The 9,991-nt window shown below is 39.1% G+C and overlaps 1 long non-coding RNA gene across 1 annotated transcript; it reads right to left on the reverse strand.

Annotated features, from left to right (window-relative positions):
- Positions 1-488: 488 nt before the first annotated feature.
- Positions 489-6,380, reverse strand: LOC125610569. The gene is made up of 2 exons (XR_007340570.1): positions 6,054-6,380; positions 489-780 (listed from the first exon to the last, which is right to left on the reverse strand). It is a non-coding gene; the product is annotated as an uncharacterized LOC125610569 (long non-coding RNA).
- Between the last annotated feature and the right edge of the window lie 3,611 nt (positions 6,381-9,991).

A 9,991-nucleotide genomic window follows, 5' to 3' on the forward strand; every position in this document is an offset into this window, starting at 1 on the left:
CATTTACTAAGCACCTCTGGTGTGCCAGACACTGAGCCAGGTTCTGGGGATACAAAGATGAATAGGCTATGGTCCCAGAATTCAAACAGGTCACCGTTTACAGGCAGACAGGCACAACCACATGAATAATAAAACAACAGAGCGGGAGGGAAGGGGATTCATCACTGAAGGGATGACATGGATGTGTCTTAAATGACAAGGAGAGAGTAACAGAGAAGGGAGAGTGGACATTCCAGGCGGAAGCAACATTAGCAAATTGAAGAAGGTATCTAAGTCTAGGGAAATTGAGGAGAAAATCAAAAGGATTTTGTCTTTGGGAGGAGTGGAAGAAACATCTAGAAATATGAACTAAGGCACAACTATTGATCATCCAACAAATATTTACCACTGGAAATAGAAAAACAAATGAGAACAAGCAAATCTCTCCCTGTGTGATGCTCACCTTCAGGTTCAGCAGGTGGAGTGGGGTGAAGACAAATAACACCAGCAAATGATACATATTTTATTTTGCCAAGCCTGACATAACAGTTAAGTTCCACTAGGAGGTTTGGAGGACAGCATCTTATTGTCTCATAGTTCTGGAGACTAGAAGTCCAAAGTCATGGTGTCTCCTTCTACAAGAGAGAATTTGTTCCGTGCTCTCGTCCAGCTCTTGTCCACACTCTGGAGGTGTGCTGGCAATCTTTGGAGTTCCTTGGCTGGTAGAATATCACCTTCACCTTTGGCTCATCTTCCCATGGTATTGACCCTGTGTATATGTCTCTGTATCCAAACTTCCCCCTTTAAAAAAAATAAGATTACTGGTCATATTTGATTAGGACTAGGACCTACTTCTAATGAACTCATCTTAAAAGTTGATCATCTGCAAAGACCCTCTTTCCAAATAAAGTCACATTCTCAGGTATTAGGGGTTAGCACTTCAACATCCTTTTTTTTAAAAAAAAAAAAAATTGGTTTTACTTTTTAAATATATGACAGCGGAATGCATCATAATTCTTATTACACATACAGAACAATTTTTCATATTTCTGTATTATAAAGTATGTATTATAAAGTTTCTGTATTATAAAGACGCCAATTCATGTCTTTATACATGTACTTTGGATAATGATGTCCATCAGATTCCTCAATCATTGCTAACCCCCTGCCCCCTCCCTTCCCTGCCCACCCCTCTGCCCTATCTAGAGTTTATCTATTCCTCCCATGTTCCCTCTCCCTACCCAACTATGAGTCAGTCACCTTATATCAGAAAAAAACATTTGCCATTTGTTTTTTTGGGATTGGCTAACTTCGCTTAGCATTATCTTCTGCAACTGCATCCATTTACCTGCCATGATTTTATTCTTTCATTGCTGAGTAAAATATTCCACTGTGTATATATCTACTGAAGGGCATTTAGGTTGGTTCCACAGTTTAGCTATTGTAAATTGTGCTGCTATAAACTTTGATGTGGCTGTGTCCCTGTAGTATGTTTTTTTAAGTCTTTAGGTATAGACCGAGGAGAGGGATAACTGGGCCAAATGGTGGTTCCATTCCCAATTTCCCAAGAAATCTCTATACTGCTTTCCATATTGGCTGCATCAATTTGCAGTCCCACCAGCAGTGTATGAGTGTGCCTTTTTCCTCATAACCTAGCCACACTTACTGTTGTTTGTCTTCATAATAGCTGCCATTCTGACTGGAGTGAGATGGTAGTTTTGATAGGCATTTCTTTAATTGCTAGAGGTGATGAACATTTTTTTTTCATATATTTATTGAAGCACTTCAACATCCTTTGAAGGGACATAATTCTACCCATAGCTGCATGTTAGAGTGTAATAAATGATGTTTTGGAGAAAAAGCAGCATAACTGTGATGAGGAGGACATCTGTGTGTGAGGCAGGGGAAGAGGGAGGTTTGCAGTTTTTAATAATTGGTCTTTGGTCTGACTCACTGCAAAGAATACATTTGAACAAAATCCGGAAAGAGGTGAGCAGTGAGGCTCAGATATCTGGGGAAGACTCTTCTGGGTAGAGAGACAAGACAGTGCAAAGGTTGAGAGTTAGAACATCCCAGGGTGGGTGGGGGGAGGTGGATGTGGGGACAAAGGAGGAAGCCAAGGAGCTGGAGCAGAGTGAGAAAAGGCAGTTTGTCACTCTTCTGCTTCAAACTGTTTGATGTCTCCAGGGTCCAAACCCTCCTGATAGTAGTGAGATACTACATGTCCCAGCAGCCCGTGGACACTGACCACACCTCCTTTTGCTGCACCACATATAAATAAAAGAAAGGTCCACTGACAACTAAAAAGCAAAAAAAAAAAAATGGGTTGGGTAGGGTGCGATGGTGTACTCCTGGAATCTCAGAGGTTTAGGAGGCTGAGGAAGGAGGATCACTAGTTCAAAGCCAGTCACAGCATTTTAGCAAGACCTTTTCTTAAAAAACAAAAACAAAACTTGGGAATATGGCTCAGTAGTTTAGTGCCCCTCTGTTCTATCTCTAGTACCCCAAACCCCCAAACAAACAAACAAACAAACAAATAACAACAAACCCCCCAGACTAGAATGGTCTGGGGTGGAGACCAAGGTGGATATGAGGAGACCAGTTAGGAGCTTACTGTACGAGTTCGGTGAGAGGCAGGGGTTGTTGGATTGGAGTGCTGAGTGGAAGTGGTCAGAAATTTGGATGTATGGAGTTTGAAGTTAAGCTCTAGAGTTAGATAGACCTGAGTTCACCCTTACCTAGGCCATTCTGTCATTTTCCCAGAGATAAACTTCTCTTTGAGGAGGTTATGACTTGTACATGCAAAAGGACACTCCAAGAATTTCTTTCAGGTGGACATTGTCTGTAATCCTCAATGGCCCCATTTCTTTTCTACTCTTGGTCTGATGACACAGACTTTCAATGATAGGGAATCATGTATTGGGTACTATTATCTCTTTGTAAAAATAGAAAAAAGATACATAGGTGGGCAACTCAATGTGATCCAGAAATTCCAGTTTTGCATATTTTGTGCCTGGTAACGATGAGGACAATCCAGAGCAGTGACCTTCTCCAGGAAGTGGCCGACTTTGCAATCAATGTGCCATGGGGCCTTCTCCACTAGGTATTACGATAACGACAGGCCAGAGTTGCTATGGAGTCCACAGAATCTCATTGCAAGCCACTTCCCTCATGTGACTGTGTGCCAAGCACTCAAGCCTTTTATATCCTTCTGTCAATGTCCAAGTTGAGGCCTGAATTCTCTTCAGTATTAGAATAGTTTCCTCACTGTTCTTCCTACTTCTAATCGCTCTTTACTTCCTTCTAAACTATTCTTAAAGTTACTTCCAGAATGTTCTCCTGAAAATAAGAAACTTAGGAAACTCCTAGTCCCTCTTCAAATCCTTCCACAACTCCTTCTGTGTTTTCTTTCTTTCTTTCTTTCTTTCTTTCTTTCTTTCTTTCTTTCTTTTCTTTTCTTTTCTTTTCTTTCTTTTTTTTTTTGGTACCAGGGATTGAACCCAGAAGGGCTCAGCCACTAAGCCACATTCCCAGTCCCCTTCATTGTCTATTTTGAGACAGGTCTTGCTAAGTTACTTAGGGCCCCACAAAGTCGCCACAAACCTAAGCTGGCCTTGAACCTGTGATCCTCCTGTCTCAGCCTCCTGGGTCACTGGAATTATAGGCATGTGTTACCACACCTAGCTCCCATCTGGTTTTATAGCAGCCAATGTTCTCTGTCCAGGCCACAAAGCTGTTTCTGCCCCAGCCCATACCTACAATCCCAGCCCGGCTTCCATTCTCTGAACCTCAGACTCCATACCTTGTCCTCACTGGACTAGTGCCTTTCCCAAAACTTGTCCCTTTCTATGCCAAGGAAACTTTGATTGAGGAGAGCCATCATAATGTAATAACTTGCATCTCTATGTTTTTTACTCTGTGGAATAGTGGAAAAATAACTCTTTCTGAGTCAGTAAGACTTGGATTAGAACCATGGCATTAACAATAGCCATCTGTGTGATTCTGACCAGCAACTTGACTTTATTTTCTCATCCATATAATGGGAATAAGAATGCTTACCTTGCAGGAGTGTAATAAAGGTAGAGATCATGTTGTGAAAATGACTGTGGGTCATCAAATCTGTAAAAGATACTCGGTGAGTGGTAACTTATTGAATATCAATTTGGAGCTCAGGAGAGAAACTGTCTGGAATTAGACTTTGAGAGAGTCATGAATGTCTGTGGGAGCTTGGGCAATTTACAGTTTCCTGGGCCGAGAAGTAGAAAAGGAGAAAATGACCCAGGACAGAACGTGCACAATTAATTGACATCAGTTTTTAAATCTAACACATATTCACACTTCACCAAGTTAAATCCAGCTAATTGAGATTTTAAGATACTGCAGGCAAAACTGGGTTGCAACTTACTTTTGTGCTATTTATGATAAAATTAATAGGGAGAACATGATTCAGAGCTCCTGATGTGGGGATGTTTAACCTACTTAAGCAAGCACATTTTTAAAGTTAAGTTAGAATCCATTTAGCGAGATCAGTTTATGTAGAGACCATGTGCTACTTGAAGTGATTTAGAGATGTAAAATTAGAATTATGAAGTGAGAAAAGATATGGAGATCATTATCATATCCTCTTCATTTAAAGATGAGAAAAAGAGAGAAAATAAAAAAGGTCAACTGATTTATACAAGCAGACACAGAATACACAACACATTCCAGATGAGAATCCAGGCCACCTGATCCAAAATGAGGTTCTTTTTGGATAAGCTAGACATTGAGTTTTGCCACTCAGGTCACCAGCAGTTTTTTTTTCCTAGGCCACCCCAGGTGACCATTAGTGTTTTTTCACATTCTTGGTAGCAATTAAAGGAGTGCTACTTACAAATTACCGTATAATTCAGATTTACTATTAATCCATGCTGGTGTTCTCAGTGTGGTCCTGGAATGGACTACAAGGATTTGGCCAGTTTTCTGGGCAGAGTTGTAAAGAGAGACCCGCACAATGAAAAAAATCCATTGGCAGCATCACCCTAGACAAATGTTCTTTAAAAAAAAAAAAGTGGCCTTTAAACACTCAATTTAACTCACTGGTTCTTAATTAGGATCATTGTGAGTTTAAGGTTTGTTGTTCAGAGTAGAGGTTTTGAACCCTGAAGGCTGGCTTGCTTAGGAACTTTGTCTCAGCTAAGATCAAACGGATTTATGAACACTGAATCCCCTTCCTCTGCCATCGGATGGCAGACAGCTCTGGGGAGTCTACTTTTCAGGGTCATGTCTTTTCTTTCTTTTTTCTTTTTCCATGTATATTTTTTTTATTGGTGCATCACAGTCATACACAATGGTGAGATTTGTTGTTACACATTTGTATGTGCACATAAGGTAATTTGCCCATATCATTCCCCAGTATTTCCCCTTTCCCTCCCCTCTTCCGTCCCCCTGGTTCCTTTCCTCTACTCAACTGATCTCAGATTTTAATGAGATTCGTACCCTCACCTCTCTTTTGCTTTTTCCTCTTCCATATGTGAGAAAACCTACGAGGGTCACACCTTTTTAGGCTTCCACATTGGCTGAAATATGAGCATGTAATATACATCTCACTGGATGTTTTCTCAGAAAAAATGGCCGAGGCAGATGATTTTAAAGGCTTAATGGTTTATACAGATTATTATTATTATTTTTTTGGTCAAGAATATATAGCTCCCAGTTTCTATTATCTGACTTAGGATAAATCTAAAAAGAAAATCTAGTGTGATTCATTTTCAAAAATGTGTGTGTGTTTGATATAGAAATCTGCTCCCTAAGCACTGTGGCTCCATGCTGCCAAGACAAAATAAATCAATGTGTTAATTACTTGAAAAAAACAACAGTAGAAAACCAGCTGTAATTAATGGAAAGAAAACAAATGGAAGCCCAAAGTAGTATTCCACTATGGAAGATTCCACACAAGCAAGTTTCCACCCAAGACTAGAATTATGAAATTGGTAAAAATAGATATTTCTCAACTCTGTGAACCACACAACCAGAACTAAACACCACCGGCCAGGAGTCCTATCTAGGGGTGAAGTGGACAAGCTGTGACTCACCTTTTATCATCCAAGGTACACATAACTTTGTCTTTTCTTCTTCTCTTTCTCCTTTGTCTTCTTTTTTGGATTTAACGACTTTGATTGGAAGAAGGATGTAGTTAAGACAAATACATATTTTTGGTTAGAACGATAAAGTGTGTGAAGTATGCTGGCATGAAGCCAACTGCAATCAGTGTTTTTATGAATGGACTAAAATTTCACTATGTGAGTCTGGGCAGTTCTGGGATGTTCCAAATGCCCAATGCTTGGCCTCTTCTGTTGCAGAATATTTGAACTTGCTATTTCAACCTTGACCTTTCTTTGTCTGTGTTGCAGAACACAGTTCAAAGGACACTTCCTGGTGACCCTCCACATGGATCAAGTCCCCTGGTGTTTGCTATCATTGCCTGTTGGGCTTTTCCTTCATAGCCTTTCTCAGACCTCCTGGCTGTGGATTTGTGTAATGTGAGATGATCTGATTACTGTTTGCCTCACTTTCTAGATGACGTGAAGATGGTGTCCATGTTGTTTTGCTCACTCATCTGTGTCTGGAACCTACTTTGGAATGAACCCATAACAAATAACAAATAAAATAAAATAACAAATGTCCTTAATGGTACACATTAATGCCTACCTTTTATGGAATGTCTACATGTTAGGTATTATAATAAATGGTTTCTGTATTTTAATTAACACACAGCATCCCTCTGTAAGTTTTAATCTCAAACATGGAACACTATATTCATTTGTCAGCCATTTGATGTAAGGGCAAGAACTTAATCATTGATTAAAACTCCCTGTCTTTTTAAAATACATATATACATTACACCTATAATGCCTATAATTTATGATTTCCAAATTGTCTAGGACATAAGAATATCTGTAAAGCAATTAATGCTTTTAGATTTTTACATCTTCTCCCATAACAATTTTTCCAGTTATATCATTAAATAATTTGACAGTATTTTAAAATGACTTGTTTTGGCATTTTGCCTTTCTATTTTCTTGGGATAGAAAATTCTTAATTGTTTTGTAATTAAAATAAGTACAACTTGCATATTTAAGAACAAACAGGACTGTGTCCTTATGGGTGTGCTACTTGTTATCTTCTTCTTTTTTTGGTACTGGGAATTGAACAGAGGGTGCTTAACCACTGAGATACATCCCCAGTTCTTTTAATTTTTATTTTGAGATAGGGCCTTACTAAATTTCTTGGGGCCTCACTAAGTTGCTGAGGCTGGTCTTGAACTTATTATTTTCCCTCCTCAGCCTCCTGAGTTGCTGGTATTTATTACAGGAGTGTGTCACTATACCCGGTCACTTGTTATATTCTTTTTTAAAAAAAATTTATATATGACAGCTAAATGCATTGCAATTCTTATTACACATATACAGCACAATTTTTCATATCTCTGGTTGTATACAAAGTATATTCACACCAATTTGTGTCTTCATACATGTACTTTGGGTAATAATGACCACCCCATTTCATCATCATTTCTAACCCCATGCCCCTTCCCTTCCCCTCCAACCCCTCTGCCCTATCTAGAGTTCATCTATTCCTCCCATGCTCCCCCTCTCTATCCCACTATGAATCAACCTCCTTATTATCAGAGAAAACATTCAGCATTTGATTTTTTGGAATTGGCTAACTTCACTTAGCAATATCTATCTAACTCCATCTATTTACCTGCAAATGCCATGATTTTATTTTCTTTTATGGCTGAAGAATATTCCATTGTGTATATATGCCACATTTTCTTTATCCATTCATCTACTGAAAGGCATCTAGGTTGGCTCCACAGTTTAGCTATTGTGAATTGTGCTGCTATAAACATTGATGTGGCAGTGTCCCTATAGTATGCTGTTTTTAAGTCCTTTGGGTATAATCCAAGGAGAGGGATAGCTGGGTCAAATGGTGGTTCCATTCCCAATTTTCCAAGAAATCACTTTTTATCTTCGTAAGTGGGCTGCACGCCTGTGCTCAGTATTGGTGATCATCAGCCAGTATGCTGAAGGGAGCATGAAGAGTGCTGATTAATCTTGGGAGTTGTTAAGTGCAGGTTGGTCAAGAAAGCTACTGCTGCATCCTTATACACATTTTGCAAAAGAGAAGATTGAGTCTCCAAGAGGAAAAGCAGTTTTCCTGATGTCACAAAGCTCATGAATGGTGGAGAATTTTGGATGAATAATCACATCTGTCTGATTCCCAAGCCAATGTTCTTTCTTTAGAATATATATGATTTTCTCTCACTTCTGGGTGGTAACTCCTTCTGGTAGAAACCATCTTTGATTTTTCACACGCTGTGACAAATAAAATAGCTATTATTAATTAATAGTTAATAAGTTATTTAGGATTTTCTTGCTGAAGGAGGGCCATTCTTTGACATTTACCATGAGAGTGGGTCATTTTATGCTGCAAAGATGGGCATTCCGCCTTTTTATAAGGTTGTGATTTCTTATATGGTGTGTGTGTGTGTGTGTGTGTGTGTGTATGTGTGGGGGGGGAGAAAGAGAGAGAGAATTAACAGCAATGTCTAAAGAATATCGAGTAGTCAAAATATACTTATTTATTAAACAAATCAGTTAATTACAATAAAAATGAAAAAATCAGTATCCTGAGCAGGACTTTTATACCCCCCATTCTTGTGGTTTTGCTGATGGTATCTGTTGGTTTCCCATCAGTGTCTCTGTTGATCCTTATTTTTCTACAAATTTATTTAGGAGGCTTCCCACATATATAAATATATACATACAAATATATGTAACAAATATTATATTTAAGTTTGTAAGTGTATATTTTATGTGTGTGTGTGAGCCTCAACCCCAGCCCTTCTTATCATTTATTTTGAGAATGGATCTTGCTAAGTTGCCTAGGTTGGCTTTGAACTTGTGATCCTCCTGCCTCTACCTCCAAAGTTGCTGGGATTACAAGCATGCACCACCATGCCCGGCTCACATTTCTTATTTTTTCAAAGTGATTTAACATGTTCTAAATTTATACATTTTGAAATGGAGTAAATAAAGTGAGATTTATTGCATGATGTGCAAGACAAGCAGGATGTTCACTGTGCTAAAAGGAATCGTGGAATCCTGATTTAGGATGGTTGACTGGTCGTGCTCCTTGGCACCCTCCTCTTTTAAAATTCCTATTGATCATTACAAAAGTCTAAAAGGGGTATGAATAAAAAAATCAAAAAGAGCAAGAGTCAATCATCAGCAAAGGAGAGACTGTTAAACAACTTTCTAGAAGATGGAAAACAGATGAAGGATTAGAGTCAAAAGCAAAACGTATCCTTGAATATGTGGAGCTCTAGGAGAGTCTGGGACTCAGAGATGCTGATTTTAGTTAAAGGCAAGAATGATTCTTTGGGCTCAGACTTTTGTGGCTTGAAAATCTTTTTTTTTTTTGGCAGGCCAGGTGAACTGGGGATTAAACTCAGGGGCACTGGACCACGGAGCCACATCCCCAGCCCTATTTTACATTTTATTTAAAGACAGGGTCTCACTGAGTTTCTTAGCACCTCACTAACTTGCTGAGGCTGGCTTTGAACTCGAGCTCCTCCTGCCTCTGCCTCCTGATCCTCTGGGATTGACAATCTTTGTATGAAGAGTGTACCCGCACTCCCACTTATACTGAAAATAACTGCTGATCAGGAATTTACCTCCAAACAAACACATGTTATTATCAAACAACAACAACAACAAAAAAAAAACAAACAAAAACCCTGAAAGATTGGGGAGAACTGGGGCAATATGGATTGCTCCAAAATAATTCTGGCATTTGGTGGCCCTCTAGGTCAAGGCCATCTCTATCATTCATTCACCCCTGAACAAAGTATTCCAGTCAACATGCTCTACTCAAGGACTCCCAAGTAGTTCTCTCCTTATTATTTCTTAAATATGATAGATCATCAAAGGTACCTTTTGGGTCGGGAATGTCACCCGAAAGCTGA

The sequence above is a fragment of the Marmota marmota genome, unplaced genomic scaffold (assembly GCF_001458135.2).
Source record: "Marmota marmota marmota unplaced genomic scaffold, marMar, whole genome shotgun sequence".
NCBI lineage: Eukaryota > Metazoa > Chordata > Mammalia > Rodentia > Sciuridae > Marmota > Marmota marmota.